The following is a 20,734-nucleotide window of genomic DNA, read 5'->3' as shown; positions in this document are numbered from 1 at the left end:
GTGAGTACTTAGATGGGTTTTTAAACAAGATTCCTCTCTGCGTAGTCACTGTCGTGTAAACAGGAATGCTACACAGAGATTAACCTAAAGCTGAAGTTGGGGGGCGCCTCTGTGGCACATTTCCTGCCTTTCTCCAATCTATCACTATCTTACCAAGGCAAAAAAAAGCTGGAACTGGTTGTACATTTTTGCATCCATTTCAGTGAAACACTAACAAGATTAATGTTAGACTGCAGGTGTTGAACACGATGTGCTGAGGGAACTTGCAGAGGTTCCTGCAGATCCCTAGGATGCTGGCTGCTCCCCAGCGCTGATGCCACCGCTTGCTTCACGCACAGATGGTTTCTTTAATGACCTTCACTACAGAAAAGGATTTCCTGTAAGCTATGTGTCAGAATCAGAAACACTTAACTTGGAGGATGCGGGCATCGATCCCGCTACTTCTCGCATGCTAAGCGAGCGCTCTACCATTTGAGCTAATCCCCCATTTCCTATCCTCTTAGAGAGGAGAGGACCCTGGACCTGCTGTCCAGGGTATGCTAAGGTGAAGGATGCATACAGCCCTCCGCCCACCCCCCTAGGTAGGTCAGACCACAACCTCACTGGCTTATGAGACATTTCAGCAATGTTTTGAGGTGACTGACTGGCAAGCGCTCTGTGAGCCACAAGACATTGATGGGCTCACAGAGTGCAGCACAGATTACATCAACTTCTGTGCAGACTCCACTGTCCCAGCAAGGACTGTTCATTGTCATTCAAACAACAAGCCATGGGTGACAAAGGACATCAAGGCCATCCTGAATGCAAAGAAGAGGGCTTTCAGAGGTGGCAACAGGGAGGAGGTGAGAACGATTCAGGGGGAACTGAAGGTGGAGATCAAGGAGGCCAAGGAGAAGTACAGGAGGAAGCTGGAATGGAAACTCCTGACTGGCAGACCACAGTATGTGCACAGAGTGGTCATTGTATATATCTTGTTTGTTCTGCATGGAAGTATGAGGGGCGTTAATAGTCCCTATCTGTTGTCTTTCTTACCAAGTCCTACTCTATTGTGTGCACAGTGCTAAAGAAGAAATCATTAGATGTTTCGGGTCAACATCATACAGCCTCCTCCAGGAGACCCAGCTGAGGACACACACAGCCATCTCAAGGGTCTGGCCAAGGATTGCAAGACAAAGCCCCAGCATCCAACTTCAACTGGGAAGCACCTAGCCCACCAGCCACCCTGCCTGCATACCAACCAGCCCCATCGTACTTGAAGGCCTTGTCCAAGCGAGCTTCCCAAGGGATTGTTACCTCCAGCAGGATGACTTACGTGGAGGTTTCGAACACAAGAACAACATCAGGTCTGAAGCTGTCTGTGGCCATCAAACTGTTCAACTTCTCCCTCTGAATGTCAGACTTTCTATTACCAGCGCAATACATATATGTACATATATATACACACACATACATATACACTGTTATTGTATATATTTTTTTTTTTTCTGCATGGAAGTATGAGGGACTTTAATAGTCTCCATCTGTTGTCTTTCTTATCAATCCCTACTCTATTGTGTGCACAGTGCTAAAGATTGTGCTCAGTGGATGGCTGCACACCACCTGAAGCTAGCTAACCACTTGCACCATGGTTATCCTCTCTTGAGGCACAGCCATCTCAAGGGTCTGGCCAAGGATTGCAATACCAAGCCCCAGCATCCAACTTCAACTGGGAAGCACCTAGCCCACCAGCCACCCTGCCTGCATACCAACCAGCCCCATCGTACTTGAGGGCCTTCTCCAAGCGAGCTTCCCAAGGGATTGTTACCTCCAGCAGGATGACTTGCGTGGAGGTTTCGAACACAAGAACAACATCAGGTCTGAAGCTGTCTGTGGCCATCAAACTGTTCAACTCCTCCCTCTGAATGTCAGACTTTTTTTTTTTTACCAGCGCAATACATATATGTACATATATATACACACACATACATATACACTGTTATTGTATATATTTTGTTTTATCTGCGTGGAAATGTGAGGGACGTTAATAGTCTCCATCTGTTGTCTTTCTTATCAAGCCCTACTCTATTGTGTGCACAGTGCTAAAGATTGTGCTCAGTGGATGGCTGCACACCACCTGAAGCTCAGCCTTGGCAAGACTGAGCTGCTCTTCCTTCCACGGAAGGCATCTCCCACCCATTCTCTTTCTTCCAGGGAAGGCATCTCCCATCCATGCTCTTCCTTCCAGGGAAGGCATCTTCCATCCATGACCTCTCCATTCCCATTGAGAACTCTGTGGCGTCCACAGCTTGGACTGCAATGACCCTGGGTGTGACACCGGATGACCAGCTGTCCTTCGCTGCCAACCTGGCTGCGACGACCCACTCCAAAAAATTCATTCTCCACAGCATCAGGAGGATACGTCCATTCCTGTCCCAGGAGGCACCGCAAGTTCTGGTCCAGGCTCTTGTCATCTTGCACCTAGACTACTGAAACCTGCTCCTGGCTGAGAGTGACAGCGTGGAGCATGGAGCATTGTTCTGCTCTCCGCGAAGTGCCGATGCAGAAATAGGCAATATAAAAGCATGACTGTGTGAGTCAAGTTGTTTGTCCCTGTCTTTCATTCACTCACATGGCTTGGCATACCACAGCTATCCAGAAGACGTTGAACTAATTCTGTCCTTTCCCCGGTCTGAAAATGTGGCAGTCAAAATCTCTGCGTGTGTTGCTGAGTTCAATGCAGTTAACGTAATAATCAGAGTGAACAGCAAAGAGTCATGTTTCCGCCCGGTTTCGAACCGGGGGCCTTTCGCGTGTTAGGCGAACGTGATAACCACTACACTACGGAAACTGTTGAAAAGCAGCTTTCACCCGCATGCGCGACACCCGAGAGTGACGGGCATGTTCACCTGGGCCATCTGCCTTGAGATGACAGTTAGGCATCTTTATTGAAAAAAAAAATGTGGAATCCGGATTTTATTTCCATGGGCAGGACATGATCTATCTGGGCGGGCCGCTCAAGTATAGCCTATGTATGGGAAACACTGGTGTGCACAGTGCTAAACGTTGTGCTTGCGCCTGTCATTCACTCACATGGCTTTACTTACCACAGCTGAATTATTTCTGTCTTTTCCCCGGTCGGAAACCAAGGTGGCAGCACCAATTTCTGCGTGTCTTGCAGGCATCTCTCAGTGGATGTCTGCACACAGCCCGCCGGCAGCTCAACCTCCACAACACTGAGCTGCTCTTCCTCCCAGGGAAGGCATCTGCCAACCTGGCTGCTACGACCCACTCCAGAAAATTCATTCTCCACAGCATCGGGAAGATACATGCGTTCCTCACCCAGGAGGCACCGCAGGTGCTGGTCCAGGCTCTTGTCATCTCGCACCTAGACTACTGGAACTCGCTCCTGGCTTAGTGCGCAGCTAAAGCACCTGGCGATTCTCGTCGAAAAGGGCCAAAAACCAGTGTGGAACCGTCCTCCTTTGTATAGTGGACAGTAAGATGTGTAACTAACACAAGCAACAAAGAATTCTTTTTTAGACATCAAAAAATTCAGGGTTTGGTATGTACTTCGGTTTTGCGACACTGAATGACCAGCTATCCTTCGTTGCCAACCTGGCTGCAACGACCCACTCCTGCAAAGTCATTCATCAGGAGGATACATCCGTTCCTCACCCAGATTACTGAAACTCGCTCCTGGCTGGTGTGCCTGCATGTGTCACCTCTTATTGTTTCTGAAGTAGCACTTGAAGCAGTTCAGCATATTTGATGAAGTTGATGTACTTGCATGATTCCTCCAATTCTTGGGTTGTATCCACATGGTTGAATGTACTATTTGTAAGTCACTGTGGATGAAAGCATCAGCTAAATACATTTAACGTAATACCAGGAGCGAACAGTAAAGAATAGTGTTTCCGCCCGGTTTCGAACCGGGGACCTTTCGCGTGTGAGGCGAACGTGATAACCACTACACTACGGAAACTGTTGAAAAGCAGCTTTCACGCGCATGCGCGACACCCGAGAGTGACAGGCATTTTCACCCAGGCCTCTACCTTGAGATGACAGTTAGGCATCTTTATTGAAAAAAAAAAGTGGAATCCACAGCTATGCAGATGACACTGAATTATTTCTGTCTTTTCCCCAGTCTGAAAGCAAGGTGGCTGCTCAACCTCCACAACACTGAGCTGCTTCTTCGCTGGGGAGGCATGTTGATGTCCTTGCATCATTCCTCGTTAGTATAGTGGACAGTATCTCCGCCTGTCACGCGGAAGACCGGGGTTCGATTCCCCGACGGGGAGATTTGACTTTTCTACCAGTTCCTGATTATTCACCAAGGCAGACAAAGGTAATACAGCAGAAAGAAGAAGAAAACTAGGCAATATGGGAGTATGAGGGACGTCAATAGTCCTGCTTGCTTATTTGTGCTGCTGTAAAATCCTGTGTGTATTTCTATGTCTAGGTATCAAAAGGCAAATCATTAAAGTTCAAGCGTTTGGAAGACCTCTAGACAGACGGTCACAAGAAGCATCCTGATGAGACTTGCATCTGGAGAGCTGAGCACAGGCCACCTGCCCCTCTGCCTTCTGCTAAGAACAGGCTAGCCTTCACCATCCGGATCAGAGCGTGAGTACTTAGATGGGTTTTTAAACAAGATTCCTCTCTGCGTAGTCACTGTCGTGTAAACAGGAATGCTACACAGAGATTAACCTAAAGCTGAAGTTGGGGGGCGCCTCTGTGGCACATTTCCTGCCTTTCTCCAATCTATCACTATCTTACCAAGGCAAAAAAAAGCTGGAACTGGTTGTACATTTTTGCATCCATTTCAGTGAAACACTAACAAGATTAATGGTAAAAATGGTACCTTTTTTTTTCTAGAAAAGGTGGATTGTCTACACACTCAGATTTGGTAAGTCGTGTAGAAACTATTCAGTCACGACAGGTGGGAATGAGTACACAGGAAGTAAAATGATCCCAGAAAATGACTCGTCCACTCTCACAGATGTCCTGCAACCTTTTAGACGTCATGTTGATGACTGTGAAAATGAGTAATACTTGTTGTTTTTTTGTAACTTATGTGCTGTTTAAACCATTATAAAACACAAACTGGAGGTCAAGTCTAAGCTCTGATATACTTAATTCACTGAAAATTCAGGCAATCATTGATGTGCTGGAAACTTGAGGCGCAGCCATATTTAGAATCAACGTGAAAGAATCAAAATATTTCTTCTTCTTTGGACCCCACTGTATATACTTCATGATTCATGGGAGGAGCAATACATCTACCGATGCCTCTGGATACATCTTCAATGATGTTCCTAGAATCATCATCATACCAACCAGCCCCATCGTACTTTAAGGCCTTGTCCAAGCGAGCTAGGATGACTTACGTGGAGGTTTCGAACACAAGAACTACATCAGGTCTGCAGGTGTTGAACACGATGTGCTGAGGGAACTTGCAGAGGTTCCTGCAGATCCCTAGGATGCTGGCTGCTCCCCAGCGCTGATGCCACCGCTTGCTTCACGCACAGATGGTTTCTTTAATGACCTTCACTACAGAAAAGGATTTCCTGTAAGCTATGTGTCAGAATCAGAAACACTTAACTTGGAGGATGCGGGCATCGATCCCGCTACTTCTCGCATGCTAAGCGAGCGCTCTACCATTTGAGCTAATCCCCCATTTCCTATCCTCTTAGAGAGGAGAGGACCCTGGACCTGCTGTCCAGGGTATGCTAAGGTGAAGGATGCATACAGCCCTCCGCCCACCCCCCTAGGTAGGTCAGACCACAACCTCACTGGCTTATGAGACATTTCAGCAATGTTTTGAGGTGACTGACTGGCAAGCGCTCTGTGAGCCACAAGACATTGATGGGCTCACAGAGTGCAGCACAGATTACATCAACTTCTGTGCAGACTCCACTGTCCCAGCAAGGACTGTTCATTGTCATTCAAACAACAAGCCATGGGTGACAAAGGACATCAAGGCCATCCTGAATGCAAAGAAGAGGGCTTTCAGAGGTGGCAACAGGGAGGAGGTGAGAACGATTCAGGGGGAACTGAAGGTGGAGATCAAGGAGGCCAAGGAGAAGTACAGGAGGAAGCTGGAATGGAAACTCCTGACTGGCAGACCACAGTATGTGCACAGAGTGGTCATTGTATATATCTTGTTTGTTCTGCATGGAAGTATGAGGGGCGTTAATAGTCCCTATCTGTTGTCTTTCTTACCAAGTCCTACTCTATTGTGTGCACAGTGCTAAAGAAGAAATCATTAGATGTTTCGGGTCAACATCATACAGCCTCCTCCAGGAGACCCAGCTGAGGACACACACAGCCATCTCAAGGGTCTGGCCAAGGATTGCAAGACAAAGCCCCAGCATCCAACTTCAACTGGGAAGCACCTAGCCCACCAGCCACCCTGCCTGCATACCAACCAGCCCCATCGTACTTGAAGGCCTTGTCCAAGCGAGCTTCCCAAGGGATTGTTACCTCCAGCAGGATGACTTACGTGGAGGTTTCGAACACAAGAACAACATCAGGTCTGAAGCTGTCTGTGGCCATCAAACTGTTCAACTTCTCCCTCTGAATGTCAGACTTTCTATTACCAGCGCAATACATATATGTACATATATATACACACACATACATATACACTGTTATTGTATATATTTTTTTTTTTTCTGCATGGAAGTATGAGGGACTTTAATAGTCTCCATCTGTTGTCTTTCTTATCAATCCCTACTCTATTGTGTGCACAGTGCTAAAGATTGTGCTCAGTGGATGGCTGCACACCACCTGAAGCTAGCTAACCACTTGCACCATGGTTATCCTCTCTTGAGGCACAGCCATCTCAAGGGTCTGGCCAAGGATTGCAATACCAAGCCCCAGCATCCAACTTCAACTGGGAAGCACCTAGCCCACCAGCCACCCTGCCTGCATACCAACCAGCCCCATCGTACTTGAAGGCCTTCTCCAAGCGAGCTTCCCAAGGGATTGTTACCTCCAGCAGGATGACTTGCGTGGAGGTTTCGAACACAAGAACAACATCAGGTCTGAAGCTGTCTGTGGCCATCAAACTGTTCAACTCCTCCCTCTGAATGTCAGACTTTTTTTTTTTTACCAGCGCAATACATATATGTACATATATATATACACACACATACATATACACTGTTATTGTATATATTTTGTTTTATCTGCGTGGAAATGTGAGGGACGTTAATAGTCTCCATCTGTTGTCTTTCTTATCAAGCCCTACTCTATTGTGTGCACAGTGCTAAAGATTGTGCTCAGTGGATGGCTGCACACCACCTGAAGCTCAGCCTTGGCAAGACTGAGCTGCTCTTCCTTCCACGGAAGGCATCTCCCACCCATTCTCTTTCTTCCAGGGAAGGCATCTCCCATCCATGCTCTTCCTTCCAGGGAAGGCATCTTCCATCCATGACCTCTCCATTCCCATTGAGAACTCTGTGGCGTCCACAGCTTGGACTGCAATGACCCTGGGTGTGACACCGGATGACCAGCTGTCCTTCGCTGCCAACCTGGCTGCGACGACCCACTCCAAAAAATTCATTCTCCACAGCATCAGGAGGATACGTCCATTCCTGTCCCAGGAGGCACCGCAAGTTCTGGTCCAGGCTCTTGTCATCTCGCACCTAGACTACTGAAACCTGCTCCTGGCTGAGAGTGACAGCGTGGAGCATGGAGCATTGTTCTGCTCTCCGCGAAGTGCCGATGCAGAAATAGGCAATATAAAAGCATGACTGTGTGAGTCAAGTTGTTTGTCCCTGTCTTTCATTCACTCACATGGCTTGGCATACCACAGCTATCCAGAAGACGTTGAACTAATTCTGTCCTTTCCCCGGTCTGAAAATGTGGCAGTCAAAATCTCTGCGTGTGTTGCTGAGTTCAATGCAGTTAACGTAATAATCAGAGTGAACAGCAAAGAGTCATGTTTCCGCCCGGTTTCGAACCGGGGGCCTTTCGCGTGTTAGGCGAACGTGATAACCACTACACTACGGAAACTGTTGAAAAGCAGCTTTCACCCGCATGCGCGACACCCGAGAGTGACGGGCATGTTCACCTGGGCCATCTGCCTTGAGATGACAGTTAGGCATCTTTATTGAAAAAAAAAATGTGGAATCCGGATTTTATTTCCATGGGCAGGACATGATCTATCTGGGCGGGCCGCTCAAGTATAGCCTATGTATGGGAAACACTGGTGTGCACAGTGCTAAACGTTGTGCTTGCGCCTGTCATTCACTCACATGGCTTTACTTACCACAGCTGAATTATTTCTGTCTTTTCCCCGGTCGGAAACCAAGGTGGCAGCACCAATTTCTGCGTGTCTTGCAGGCATCTCTCAGTGGATGTCTGCACACAGCCCGCCGGCAGCTCAACCTCCACAACACTGAGCTGCTCTTCCTCCCAGGGAAGGCATCTGCCAACCTGGCTGCTACGACCCACTCCAGAAAATTCATTCTCCACAGCATCGGGAAGATACATGCGTTCCTCACCCAGGAGGCACCGCAGGTGCTGGTCCAGGCTCTTGTCATCTCGCACCTAGACTACTGGAACTCGCTCCTGGCTTAGTGCGCAGCTAAAGCACCTGGCGATTCTCGTCGAAAAGGGCCAAAAACCAGTGTGGAACCGTCCTCCTTTGTATAGTGGACAGTAAGATGTGTAACTAACACAAGCAACAAAGAATTCTTTTTTAGACATCAAAAAATTCAGGGTTTGGTATGTACTTCGGTTTTGCGACACTGAATGACCAGCTATCCTTCGTTGCCAACCTGGCTGCAACGACCCACTCCTGCAAAGTCATTCATCAGGAGGATACATCCGTTCCTCACCCAGATTACTGAAACTCGCTCCTGGCTGGTGTGCCTGCATGTGTCACCTCTTATTGTTTCTGAAGTAGCACTTGAAGCAGTTCAGCATATTTGATGAAGTTGATGTACTTGCATGATTCCTCCAATTCTTGGGTTGTATCCACATGGTTGAATGTACTATTTGTAAGTCACTGTGGATGAAAGCATCAGCTAAATACATTTAACGTAATACCAGGAGCGAACAGTAAAGAATAGTGTTTCCGCCCGGTTTCGAACCGGGGACCTTTCGCGTGTGAGGCGAACGTGATAACCACTACACTACGGAAACTGTTGAAAAGCAGCTTTCACGCGCATGCGCGACACCCGAGAGTGACAGGCATTTTCACCCAGGCCTCTACCTTGAGATGACAGTTAGGCATCTTTATTGAAAAAAAAAAGTGGAATCCACAGCTATGCAGATGACACTGAATTATTTCTGTCTTTTCCCCAGTCTGAAAGCAAGGTGGCTGCTCAACCTCCACAACACTGAGCTGCTTCTTCGCTGGGGAGGCATGTTGATGTCCTTGCATCATTCCTCGTTAGTATAGTGGACAGTATCTCCGTCTGTCACGCGGAAGACCGGGGTTCGATTCCCCGACGGGGAGATTTGACTTTTCTACCAGTTCCTGATTATTCACCAAGGCAGACAAAGGTAATACAGCAGAAAGAAGAAGAAAACTAGGCAATATGGGAGTATGAGGGACGTCAATAGTCCTGCTTGCTTATTTGTGCTGCTGTAAAATCCTGTGTGTATTTCTATGTCTAGGTATCAAAAGGCAAATCATTAAAGTTCAAGCGTTTGGAAGACCTCTAGACAGACGGTCACAAGAAGCATCCTGATGAGACTTGCATCTGGAGAGCTGAGCACAGGCCACCTGCCCCTCTGCCTTCTGCTAAGAACAGGCTAGCCTTCACCATCCGGATCAGAGCGTGAGTACTTAGATGGGTTTTTAAACAAGATTCCTCTCTGCGTAGTCACTGTCGTGTAAACAGGAATGCTACACAGAGATTAACCTAAAGCTGAAGTTGGGGGGCGCCTCTGTGGCACATTTCCTGCCTTTCTCCAATCTATCACTATCTTACCAAGGCAAAAAAAAGCTGGAACTGGTTGTACATTTTTGCATCCATTTCAGTGAAACACTAACAAGATTAATGGTAAAAATGGTACCTTTTTTTTTCTAGAAAAGGTGGATTGTCTACACACTCAGATTTGGTAAGTCGTGTAGAAACTATTCAGTCACGACAGGTGGGAATGAGTACACAGGAAGTAAAATGATCCCAGAAAATGACTCGTCAACTCTCACAGATGTCCTGCAACCTTTTAGACGTCATGTTGATGACTGTGAAAATGAGTAATACTTGTTGTTTTTTTGTAACTTATGTGCTGTTTAAACCATTATAAAACACAAACTGGAGGTCAAGTCTAAGCTCTGATATACTTAATTCACTGAAAATTCAGGCAATCATTGATGTGCTGGAAACTTGAGGCGCAGCCATATTTAGAATCAACGTGAAAGAATCAAAATATTTCTTCTTCTTTGGACCCCACTGTATATACTTCATGATTCATGGGAGGAGCAATACATCTACCGATGCCTCTGGATACATCTTCAATGATGTTCCTAGAATCATCATTTGTTTCGGGTCATGATACAGCCTCCTCCAGGAGACCCACCTGAGGCTGATCAGACATCAGCTTGTGTCCAGATGGCTAGCTAACCACTTGCACCATGGTTATCCTCTCTTGAGCCACAGCCATCTCAAGGGTCTGGCCAAGGATTGCAATACAAAGCCCCAGCATCCTACTTCAACGGGGAAGCACCTAGCCCACTAGCCACCCTGTCTGCATACCAACCAGCCCCATCGTACTTTAAGGCCTTGTCCAAGCGAGCTAGGATGACTTACGTGGAGGTTTCGAACACAAGAACTACATCAGGTCTGCAGGTGTTGAACACGATGTGCTGAGGGAACTTGCAGAGGTTCCTGCAGATCCCTAGGATGCTGGCTGCTCCCCAGCGCTGATGCCACCGCTTGCTTCACGCACAGATGGTTTCTTTAATGACCTTCACTACAGAAAAGGATTTCCTGTAAGCTATGTGTCAGAATCAGAAACACTTAACTTGGAGGATGCGGGCATCGATCCCGCTACTTCTCGCATGCTAAGCGAGCGCTCTACCATTTGAGCTAATCCCCCATTTCCTATCCTCTTAGAGAGGAGAGGACCCTGGACCTGCTGTCCAGGGTATGCTAAGGTGAAGGATGCATACAGCCCTCCGCCCACCCCCCTAGGTAGGTCAGACCACAACCTCACTGGCTTATGAGACATTTCAGCAATGTTTTGAGGTGACTGACTGGCAAGCGCTCTGTGAGCCACAAGACATTGATGGGCTCACAGAGTGCAGCACAGATTACATCAACTTCTGTGCAGACTCCACTGTCCCAGCAAGGACTGTTCATTGTCATTCAAACAACAAGCCATGGGTGACAAAGGACATCAAGGCCATCCTGAATGCAAAGAAGAGGGCTTTCAGAGGTGGCAACAGGGAGGAGGTGAGAACGATTCAGGGGGAACTGAAGGTGGAGATCAAGGAGGCCAAGGAGAAGTACAGGAGGAAGCTGGAATGGAAACTCCTGACTGGCAGACCACAGTATGTGCACAGAGTGGTCATTGTATATATCTTGTTTGTTCTGCATGGAAGTATGAGGGGCGTTAATAGTCCCTATCTGTTGTCTTTCTTACCAAGTCCTACTCTATTGTGTGCACAGTGCTAAAGAAGAAATCATTAGATGTTTCGGGTCAACATCATACAGCCTCCTCCAGGAGACCCAGCTGAGGACACACACAGCCATCTCAAGGGTCTGGCCAAGGATTGCAAGACAAAGCCCCAGCATCCAACTTCAACTGGGAAGCACCTAGCCCACCAGCCACCCTGCCTGCATACCAACCAGCCCCATCGTACTTGAAGGCCTTGTCCAAGCGAGCTTCCCAAGGGATTGTTACCTCCAGCAGGATGACTTACGTGGAGGTTTCGAACACAAGAACAACATCAGGTCTGAAGCTGTCTGTGGCCATCAAACTGTTCAACTTCTCCCTCTGAATGTCAGACTTTCTATTACCAGCGCAATACATATATGTACATATATATACACACACATACATATACACTGTTATTGTATATATTTTTTTTTTTTCTGCATGGAAGTATGAGGGACTTTAATAGTCTCCATCTGTTGTCTTTCTTATCAATCCCTACTCTATTGTGTGCACAGTGCTAAAGATTGTGCTCAGTGGATGGCTGCACACCACCTGAAGCTAGCTAACCACTTGCACCATGGTTATCCTCTCTTGAGGCACAGCCATCTCAAGGGTCTGGCCAAGGATTGCAAGACAAAGCCCCAGCATCCAACTTCAACTGGGAAGCACCTAGCCCACCAGCCACCCTGCCTGCATACCAACCAGCCCCATCGTACTTGAAGGCCTTCTCCAAGCGAGCTTCCCAAGGGATTGTTACCTCCAGCAGGATGACTTGCGTGGAGGTTTCGAACACAAGAACAACATCAGGTCTGAAGCTGTCTGTGGCCATCAAACTGTTCAACTCCTCCCTCTGAATGTCAGACTTTTTTTTTTTTACCAGCGCAATACATATATGTACATATATATACACACACATACATATACACTGTTATTGTATATATTTTGTTTTATCTGCGTGGAAATGTGAGGGACGTTAATAGTCTCCATCTGTTGTCTTTCTTATCAAGCCCTACTCTATTGTGTGCACAGTGCTAAAGATTGTGCTCAGTGGATGGCTGCACACCACCTGAAGCTCAGCCTTGGCAAGACTGAGCTGCTCTTCCTTCCACGGAAGGCATCTCCCACCCATTCTCTTTCTTCCAGGGAAGGCATCTCCCATCCATGCTCTTCCTTCCAGGGAAGGCATCTTCCATCCATGACCTCTCCATTCCCATTGAGAACTCTGTGGCGTCCACAGCTTGGACTGCAATGACCCTGGGTGTGACACCGGATGACCAGCTGTCCTTCGCTGCCAACCTGGCTGCGACGACCCACTCCAAAAAATTCATTCTCCACAGCATCAGGAGGATACGTCCATTCCTGTCCCAGGAGGCACCGCAAGTTCTGGTCCAGGCTCTTGTCATCTCGCACCTAGACTACTGAAACCTGCTCCTGGCTGAGAGTGACAGCGTGGAGCATGGAGCATTGTTCTGCTCTCCGCGAAGTGCCGATGCAGAAATAGGCAATATAAAAGCATGACTGTGTGAGTCAAGTTGTTTGTCCCTGTCTTTCATTCACTCACATGGCTTGGCATACCACAGCTATCCAGAAGACGTTGAACTAATTCTGTCCTTTCCCCGGTCTGAAAATGTGGCAGTCAAAATCTCTGCGTGTGTTGCTGAGTTCAATGCAGTTAACGTAATAATCAGAGTGAACAGCAAAGAGTCATGTTTCCGCCCGGTTTCGAACCGGGGGCCTTTCGCGTGTTAGGCGAACGTGATAACCACTACACTACGGAAACTGTTGAAAAGCAGCTTTCACCCGCATGCGCGACACCCGAGAGTGACGGGCATGTTCACCTGGGCCATCTGCCTTGAGATGACAGTTAGGCATCTTTATTGAAAAAAAAAATGTGGAATCCGGATTTTATTTCCATGGGCAGGACATGATCTATCTGGGCGGGCCGCTCAAGTATAGCCTATGTATGGGAAACACTGGTGTGCACAGTGCTAAACGTTGTGCTTGCGCCTGTCATTCACTCACATGGCTTTACTTACCACAGCTGAATTATTTCTGTCTTTTCCCCGGTCGGAAACCAAGGTGGCAGCACCAATTTCTGCGTGTCTTGCAGGCATCTCTCAGTGGATGTCTGCACACAGCCCGCCGGCAGCTCAACCTCCACAACACTGAGCTGCTCTTCCTCCCAGGGAAGGCATCTGCCAACCTGGCTGCTACGACCCACTCCAGAAAATTCATTCTCCACAGCATCGGGAAGATACATGCGTTCCTCACCCAGGAGGCACCGCAGGTGCTGGTCCAGGCTCTTGTCATCTCGCACCTAGACTACTGGAACTCGCTCCTGGCTTAGTGCGCAGCTAAAGCACCTGGCGATTCTCGTCGAAAAGGGCCAAAAACCAGTGTGGAACCGTCCTCCTTTGTATAGTGGACAGTAAGATGTGTAACTAACACAAGCAACAAAGAATTCTTTTTTAGACATCAAAAAATTCAGGGTTTGGTATGTACTTCGGTTTTGCGACACTGAATGACCAGCTATCCTTCGTTGCCAACCTGGCTGCAACGACCCACTCCTGCAAAGTCATTCATCAGGAGGATACATCCGTTCCTCACCCAGATTACTGAAACTCGCTCCTGGCTGGTGTGCCTGCATGTGTCACCTCTTATTGTTTCTGAAGTAGCACTTGAAGCAGTTCAGCATATTTGATGAAGTTGATGTACTTGCATGATTCCTCCAATTCTTGGGTTGTATCCACATGGTTGAATGTACTATTTGTAAGTCACTGTGGATGAAAGCATCAGCTAAATACATTTAACGTAATACCAGGAGCGAACAGTAAAGAATAGTGTTTCCGCCCGGTTTCGAACCGGGGACCTTTCGCGTGTGAGGCGAACGTGATAACCACTACACTACGGAAACTGTTGAAAAGTAGCTTTCACGCGCATGCGCGACACCCGAGAGTGACAGGCATTTTCACCCAGGCCTCTACCTTGAGATGACAGTTAGGCATCTTTATTGAAAAAAAAAAGTGGAATCCACAGCTATGCAGATGACACTGAATTATTTCTGTCTTTTCCCCAGTCTGAAAGCAAGGTGGCTGCTCAACCTCCACAACACTGAGCTGCTTCTTCGCTGGGGAGGCATGTTGATGTCCTTGCATCATTCCTCGTTAGTATAGTGGACAGTATCTCCGCCTGTCACGCGGAAGACCGGGGTTCGATTCCCCGACGGGGAGATTTGACTTTTCTACCAGTTCCTGATTATTCACCAAGGCAGACAAAGGTAATACAGCAGAAAGAAGAAGAAAACTAGGCAATATGGGAGTATGAGGGACGTCAATAGTCCTGCTTGCTTATTTGTGCTGCTGTAAAATCCTGTGTGTATTTCTATGTCTAGGTATCAAAAGGCAAATCATTAAAGTTCAAGCGTTTGGAAGACCTCTAGACAGACGGTCACAAGAAGCATCCTGATGAGACTTGCATCTGGAGAGCTGAGCACAGGCCACCTGCCCCTCTGCCTTCTGCTAAGAACAGGCTAGCCTTCACCATCCGGATCAGAGCGTGAGTACTTAGATGGGTTTTTAAACAAGATTCCTCTCTGCGTAGTCACTGTCGTGTAAACAGGAATGCTACACAGAGATTAACCTAAAGCTGAAGTTGGGGGGCGCCTCTGTGGCACATTTCCTGCCTTTCTCCAATCTATCACTATCTTACCAAGGCAAAAAAAAGCTGGAACTGGTTGTACATTTTTGCATCCATTTCAGTGAAACACTAACAAGATTAATGGTAAAAATGGTACCTTTTTTTTTCTAGAAAAGGTGGATTGTCTACACACTCAGATTTGGTAAGTCGTGTAGAAACTATTCAGTCACGACAGGTGGGAATGAGTACACAGGAAGTAAAATGATCCCAGAAAATGACTCGTCCACTCTCACAGATGTCCTGCAACCTTTTAGACGTCATGTTGATGACTGTGAAAATGAGTAATACTTGTTGTTTTTTTGTAACTTATGTGCTGTTTAAACCATTATAAAACACAAACTGGAGGTCAAGTCTAAGCTCTGATATACTTAATTCACTGAAAATTCAGGCAATCATTGATGTGCTGGAAACTTGAGGCGCAGCCATATTTAGAATCAACGTGAAAGAATCAAAATATTTCTTCTTCTTTGGACCCCACTGTATATACTTCATGATTCATGGGAGGAGCAATACATCTACCGATGCCTCTGGATACATCTTCAATGATGTTCCTAGAATCATCATCATACCAACCAGCCCCATCGTACTTTAAGGCCTTGTCCAAGCGAGCTAGGATGACTTACGTGGAGGTTTCGAACACAAGAACTACATCAGGTCTGCAGGTGTTGAACACGATGTGCTGAGGGAACTTGCAGAGGTTCCTGCAGATCCCTAGGATGCTGGCTGCTCCCCAGCGCTGATGCCACCGCTTGCTTCACGCACAGATGGTTTCTTTAATGACCTTCACTACAGAAAAGGATTTCCTGTAAGCTATGTGTCAGAATCAGAAACACTTAACTTGGAGGATGCGGGCATCGATCCCGCTACTTCTCGCATGCTAAGCGAGCGCTCTACCATTTGAGCTAATCCCCCATTTCCTATCCTCTTAGAGAGGAGAGGACCCTGGACCTGCTGTCCAGGGTATGCTAAGGTGAAGGATGCATACAGCCCTCCGCCCACCCCCCTAGGTAGGTCAGACCACAACCTCACTGGCTTATGAGACATTTCAGCAATGTTTTGAGGTGACTGACTGGCAAGCGCTCTGTGAGCCACAAGACATTGATGGGCTCACAGAGTGCAGCACAGATTACATCAACTTCTGTGCAGACTCCACTGTCCCAGCAAGGACTGTTCATTGTCATTCAAACAACAAGCCATGGGTGACAAAGGACATCAAGGCCATCCTGAATGCAAAGAAGAGGGCTTTCAGAGGTGGCAACAGGGAGGAGGTGAGAACGATTCAGGGGGAACTGAAGGTGGAGATCAAGGAGGCCAAGGAGAAGTACAGGAGGAAGCTGGAATGGAAACTCCTGACTGGCAGACCACAGTATGTGCACAGAGTGGTCATTGTATATATCTTGTTTGTTCTGCATGGAAGTATGAGGGGCGTTAATAGTCCCTATCTGTTGTCTTTCTTACCAAGTCCTACTCTATTGTGTGCACAGTGCTAAAGAAGAAATCATTAGATGTTTCGGGTCAACATCATACAGCCTCCTCCAGGAGACCCAGCTGAGGACACACACAGCCATCTCAAGGGTCTGGCCAAGGATTGCAAGACAAAGCCCCAGCATCCAACTTCAACTGGGAAGCACCTAGCCCACCAGCCACCCTGCCTGCATACCAACCAGCCCCATCGTACTTGAAGGCCTTGTCCAAGCGAGCTTCCCAAGGGATTGTTACCTCCAGCAGGATGACTTACGTGGAGGTTTCGAACACAAGAACAACATCAGGTCTGAAGCTGTCTGTGGCCATCAAACTGTTCAACTTCTCCCTCTGAATGTCAGACTTTCTATTACCAGCGCAATACATATATGTACATATATATACACACACATACATATACACTGTTATTGTATATATTTTTTTTTTTTCTGCATGGAAGTATGAGGGACTTTAATAGTCTCCATCTGTTGTCTTTCTTATCAATCCCTACTCTATTGTGTGCACAGTGCTAAAGATTGTGCTCAGTGGATGGCTGCACACCACCTGAAGCTAGCTAACCACTTGCACCATGGTTATCCTCTCTTGAGGCACAGCCATCTCAAGGGTCTGGCCAAGGATTGCAATACCAAGCCCCAGCATCCAACTTCAACTGGGAAGCACCTAGCCCACCAGCCACCCTGCCTGCATACCAACCAGCCCCATCGTACTTGAAGGCCTTCTCCAAGCGAGCTTCCCAAGGGATTGTTACCTCCAGCAGGATGACTTGCGTGGAGGTTTCGAACACAAGAACAACATCAGGTCTGAAGCTGTCTGTGGCCATCAAACTGTTCAACTCCTCCCTCTGAATGTCAGACTTTTTTTTTTTTACCAGCGCAATACATATATGTACATATATATATACACACACATACATATACACTGTTATTGTATATATTTTGTTTTATCTGCGTGGAAATGTGAGGGACGTTAATAGTCTCCATCTGTTGTCTTTCTTATCAAGCCCTACTCTATTGTGTGCACAGTGCTAAAGATTGTGCTCAGTGGATGGCTGCACACCACCTGAAGCTCAGCCTTGGCAAGACTGAGCTGCTCTTCCTTCCACGGAAGGCATCTCCCACCCATTCTCTTTCTTCCAGGGAAGGCATCTCCCATCCATGCTCTTCCTTCCAGGGAAGGCATCTTCCATCCATGACCTCTCCATTCCCATTGAGAACTCTGTGGCGTCCACAGCTTGGACTGCAATGACCCTGGGTGTGACACCGGATGACCAGCTGTCCTTCGCTGCCAACCTGGCTGCGACGACCCACTCCAAAAAATTCATTCTCCACAGCATCAGGAGGATACGTCCATTCCTGTCCCAGGAGGCACCGCAAGTTCTGGTCCAGGCTCTTGTCATCTCGCACCTAGACTACTGAAACCTGCTCCTGGCTGAGAGTGACAGCGTGGAGCATGGAGCATTGTTCTGCTCTCCGCGAAGTGCCGATGCAGAAATAGGCAATATAAAAGCATGACTGTGTGAGTCAAGTTGTTTGTCCCTGTCTTTCATTCACTCACATGGCTTGGCATACCACAGCTATCCAGAAGACGTTGAACTAATTCTGTCCTTTCCCCGGTCTGAAAATGTGGCAGTCAAAATCTCTGCGTGTGTTGCTGAGTTCAATGCAGTTAACGAAATAATCAGAGTGAACAGCAAAGAGTCATGTTTCCGCCCGGTTTCGAACCGGGGGCCTTTCGCGTGTTAGGCGAACGTGATAACCACTACACTACGGAAACTGTTGAAAAGCAGCTTTCACCCGCATGCGCGACACCCGAGAGTGACGGGCATGTTCACCTGGGCCATCTGCCTTGAGATGACAGTTAGGCATCTTTATTGAAAAAAAAAATGTGGAATCCGGATTTTATTTCCATGGGCAGGACATGATCTATCTGGGCGGGCCGCTCAAGTATAGCCTATGTATGGGAAACACTGGTGTGCACAGTGCTAAACGTTGTGCTTGCGCCTGTCATTCACTCACATGGCTTTACTTACCACAGCTGAATTATTTCTGTCTTTTCCCCGGTCGGAAACCAAGGTGGCAGCACCAATTTCTGCGTGTCTTGCAGGCATCTCTCAGTGGATGTCTGCACACAGCCCGCCGGCAGCTCAACCTCCACAACACTGAGCTGCTCTTCCTCCCAGGGAAGGCATCTGCCAACCTGGCTGCTACGACCCACTCCAGAAAATTCATTCTCCACAGCATCGGGAAGATACATGCGTTCCTCACCCAGGAGGCACCGCAGGTGCTGGTCCAGGCTCTTGTCATCTCGCACCTAGACTACTGGAACTCGCTCCTGGCTTAGTGCGCAGCTAAAGCACCTGGCGATTCTCGTCGAAAAGGGCCAAAAACCAGTGTGGAACCGTCCTCCTTTGTATAGTGGACAGTAAGATGTGTAACTAACACAAGCAACAAAGAATTCTTTTTTAGACATCAAAAAATTCAGGGTTTGGTATGTACTTCGGTTTTGCGACACTGAATGACCAGCTATCCTTCGTTGCCAACCTGGCTGCAACGACCCACTCCTGCAAAGTCATTCATCAGGAGGATACATCCGTTCCTCACCCAGATTACTGAAACTCGCTCCTGGCTGGTGTGCCTGCATGTGTCACCTCTTATTGTTTCTGAAGTAGCACTTGAAGCAGTTCAGCATATTTGATGAAGTTGATGTACTTGCATGATTCCTCCAATTCTTGGGTTGTATCCACATGGTTGAATGTACTATTTGTAAGTCACTGTGGATGAAAGCATCAGCTAAATACATTTAACGTAATACCAGGAGCGAACAGTAAAGAATAGTGTTTCCGCCCGGTTTCGAACCGGGGACCTTTCGCGTGTGAGGCGAACGTGATAACCACTACACTACGGAAACTGTTGAAAAGCAGCTTTCACGCGCATGCGCGACACCCGAGAGTGACAGGCATTTTCACCCAGGCCTCTACCTTGAGATGACAGTTAGGCATCTTTATTGAAAAAAAAAAGTGGAATCCACAGCTATGCAGATGACACTGAATTATTTCTGTCTTTTCCCCAGTCTGAAAGCAAGGTGGCTGCTCAACCTCCACAACACTGAGCTGCTTCTTCGCTGGGGAGGCATGTTGATGTCCTTGCATCATTCCTCGTTAGTATAGTGGACAGTATCTCCGTCTGTCACGCGGAAGACCGGGGTTCGATTCCCCGACGGGGAGATTTGACTTTTCTACCAGTTCCTGATTATTCACCAAGGCAGACAAAGGTAATACAGCAGAAAGAAGAAGAAAACTAGGCAATATGGGAGTATGAGGGACGTCAATAGTCCTGCTTGCTTATTTGTGCTGCTGTAAAATCCTGTGTGTATTTCTATGTCTAGGTATCAAAAGGCAAATCATTAAAGTTCAAGCGTTTGGAAGACCTCTAGACAGACGGTCACAAGAAGCATCCTGATGAGACTTGCATCTGGAGAGCTGAGCACAGGCCACCTGCCCCTCTGCCTTCTGCTAAGAACAGGCTAGCCTTCACCATCCGGATCAGAGCGTGAGTACTTAGATGGGTTTTTAAACAAGATTCCTCTCTGCGTAGTCACTGTCGTGTAAACAGGAATGCTACACAGAGATTAACCTAAAGCTGAAGTTGGGGGGCGCCTCTGTGGCACATTTCCTGCCTTTCTCCAATCTATCACTATCTTACCAAGGCAAAAAAAAGCTGGAACTGGTTGTACATTTTTGCATCCATTTCAGTGAAACACTAACAAGATTAATGGTAAAAATGGTACCTTTTTTTTTCTAGAAAAGGTGGATTGTCTACACACTCAGATTTGGTAAGTCGTGTAGAAACTATTCAGTCACGACAGGTGGGAATGAGTACACAGGAAGTAAAATGATCCCAGAAAATGACTCGTCAACTCTCACAGATGTCCTGCAACCTTTTAGACGTCATGTTGATGA

At 47.4% G+C, this 20,734-nt stretch overlaps 10 non-coding genes across 10 annotated transcripts; 2 read left to right on the top strand and 8 right to left on the bottom strand.

Moving 5' to 3' along the window:
* Positions 1 to 2,754: 2,754 nt before the first annotated feature.
* Positions 2,755 to 2,827, bottom strand: trnav-aac (transfer RNA valine (anticodon AAC)). Its single transcript has one exon. It is a non-coding gene; the product is annotated as a tRNA-Val (tRNA).
* Positions 2,828 to 3,888: 1,061 nt separating this feature from the next.
* Positions 3,889 to 3,961, bottom strand: trnav-cac (transfer RNA valine (anticodon CAC)). Its single transcript has one exon. It is a non-coding gene; the product is annotated as a tRNA-Val (tRNA).
* Positions 3,962 to 4,205: 244 nt separating this feature from the next.
* Positions 4,206 to 4,277, top strand: trnad-guc (transfer RNA aspartic acid (anticodon GUC)). The gene has a single exon. It is a non-coding gene; the product is annotated as a tRNA-Asp (tRNA).
* A 3,648-nt stretch (positions 4,278 to 7,925) lies between these two features.
* Positions 7,926 to 7,998, bottom strand: trnav-aac (transfer RNA valine (anticodon AAC)). The gene has a single exon. It is a non-coding gene; the product is annotated as a tRNA-Val (tRNA).
* Positions 7,999 to 9,059: 1,061 nt separating this feature from the next.
* trnav-cac (transfer RNA valine (anticodon CAC)) lies at positions 9,060 to 9,132 on the bottom strand. The gene has a single exon. It is a non-coding gene; the product is annotated as a tRNA-Val (tRNA).
* Positions 9,133 to 13,305: 4,173 nt separating this feature from the next.
* On the bottom strand, positions 13,306 to 13,378 carry trnav-aac (transfer RNA valine (anticodon AAC)). The gene has a single exon. It is a non-coding gene; the product is annotated as a tRNA-Val (tRNA).
* A 1,061-nt stretch (positions 13,379 to 14,439) lies between these two features.
* On the bottom strand, positions 14,440 to 14,512 carry trnav-cac (transfer RNA valine (anticodon CAC)). The gene has a single exon. It is a non-coding gene; the product is annotated as a tRNA-Val (tRNA).
* Positions 14,513 to 14,756: 244 nt separating this feature from the next.
* trnad-guc (transfer RNA aspartic acid (anticodon GUC)) lies at positions 14,757 to 14,828 on the top strand. Its single transcript has one exon. It is a non-coding gene; the product is annotated as a tRNA-Asp (tRNA).
* Positions 14,829 to 18,476: 3,648 nt separating this feature from the next.
* Positions 18,477 to 18,549, bottom strand: trnav-aac (transfer RNA valine (anticodon AAC)). The gene has a single exon. It is a non-coding gene; the product is annotated as a tRNA-Val (tRNA).
* A 1,061-nt stretch (positions 18,550 to 19,610) lies between these two features.
* On the bottom strand, positions 19,611 to 19,683 carry trnav-cac (transfer RNA valine (anticodon CAC)). Its single transcript has one exon. It is a non-coding gene; the product is annotated as a tRNA-Val (tRNA).
* Between the last annotated feature and the right edge of the window lie 1,051 nt (positions 19,684 to 20,734).

Source organism: Enoplosus armatus, chromosome 19, assembly GCF_043641665.1.
Source record: "Enoplosus armatus isolate fEnoArm2 chromosome 19, fEnoArm2.hap1, whole genome shotgun sequence".
NCBI classification, from domain to species: domain Eukaryota; kingdom Metazoa; phylum Chordata; class Actinopteri; order Centrarchiformes; family Enoplosidae; genus Enoplosus; species Enoplosus armatus.
This window is presented reverse-complemented; position numbering and strand designations above follow the sequence as displayed.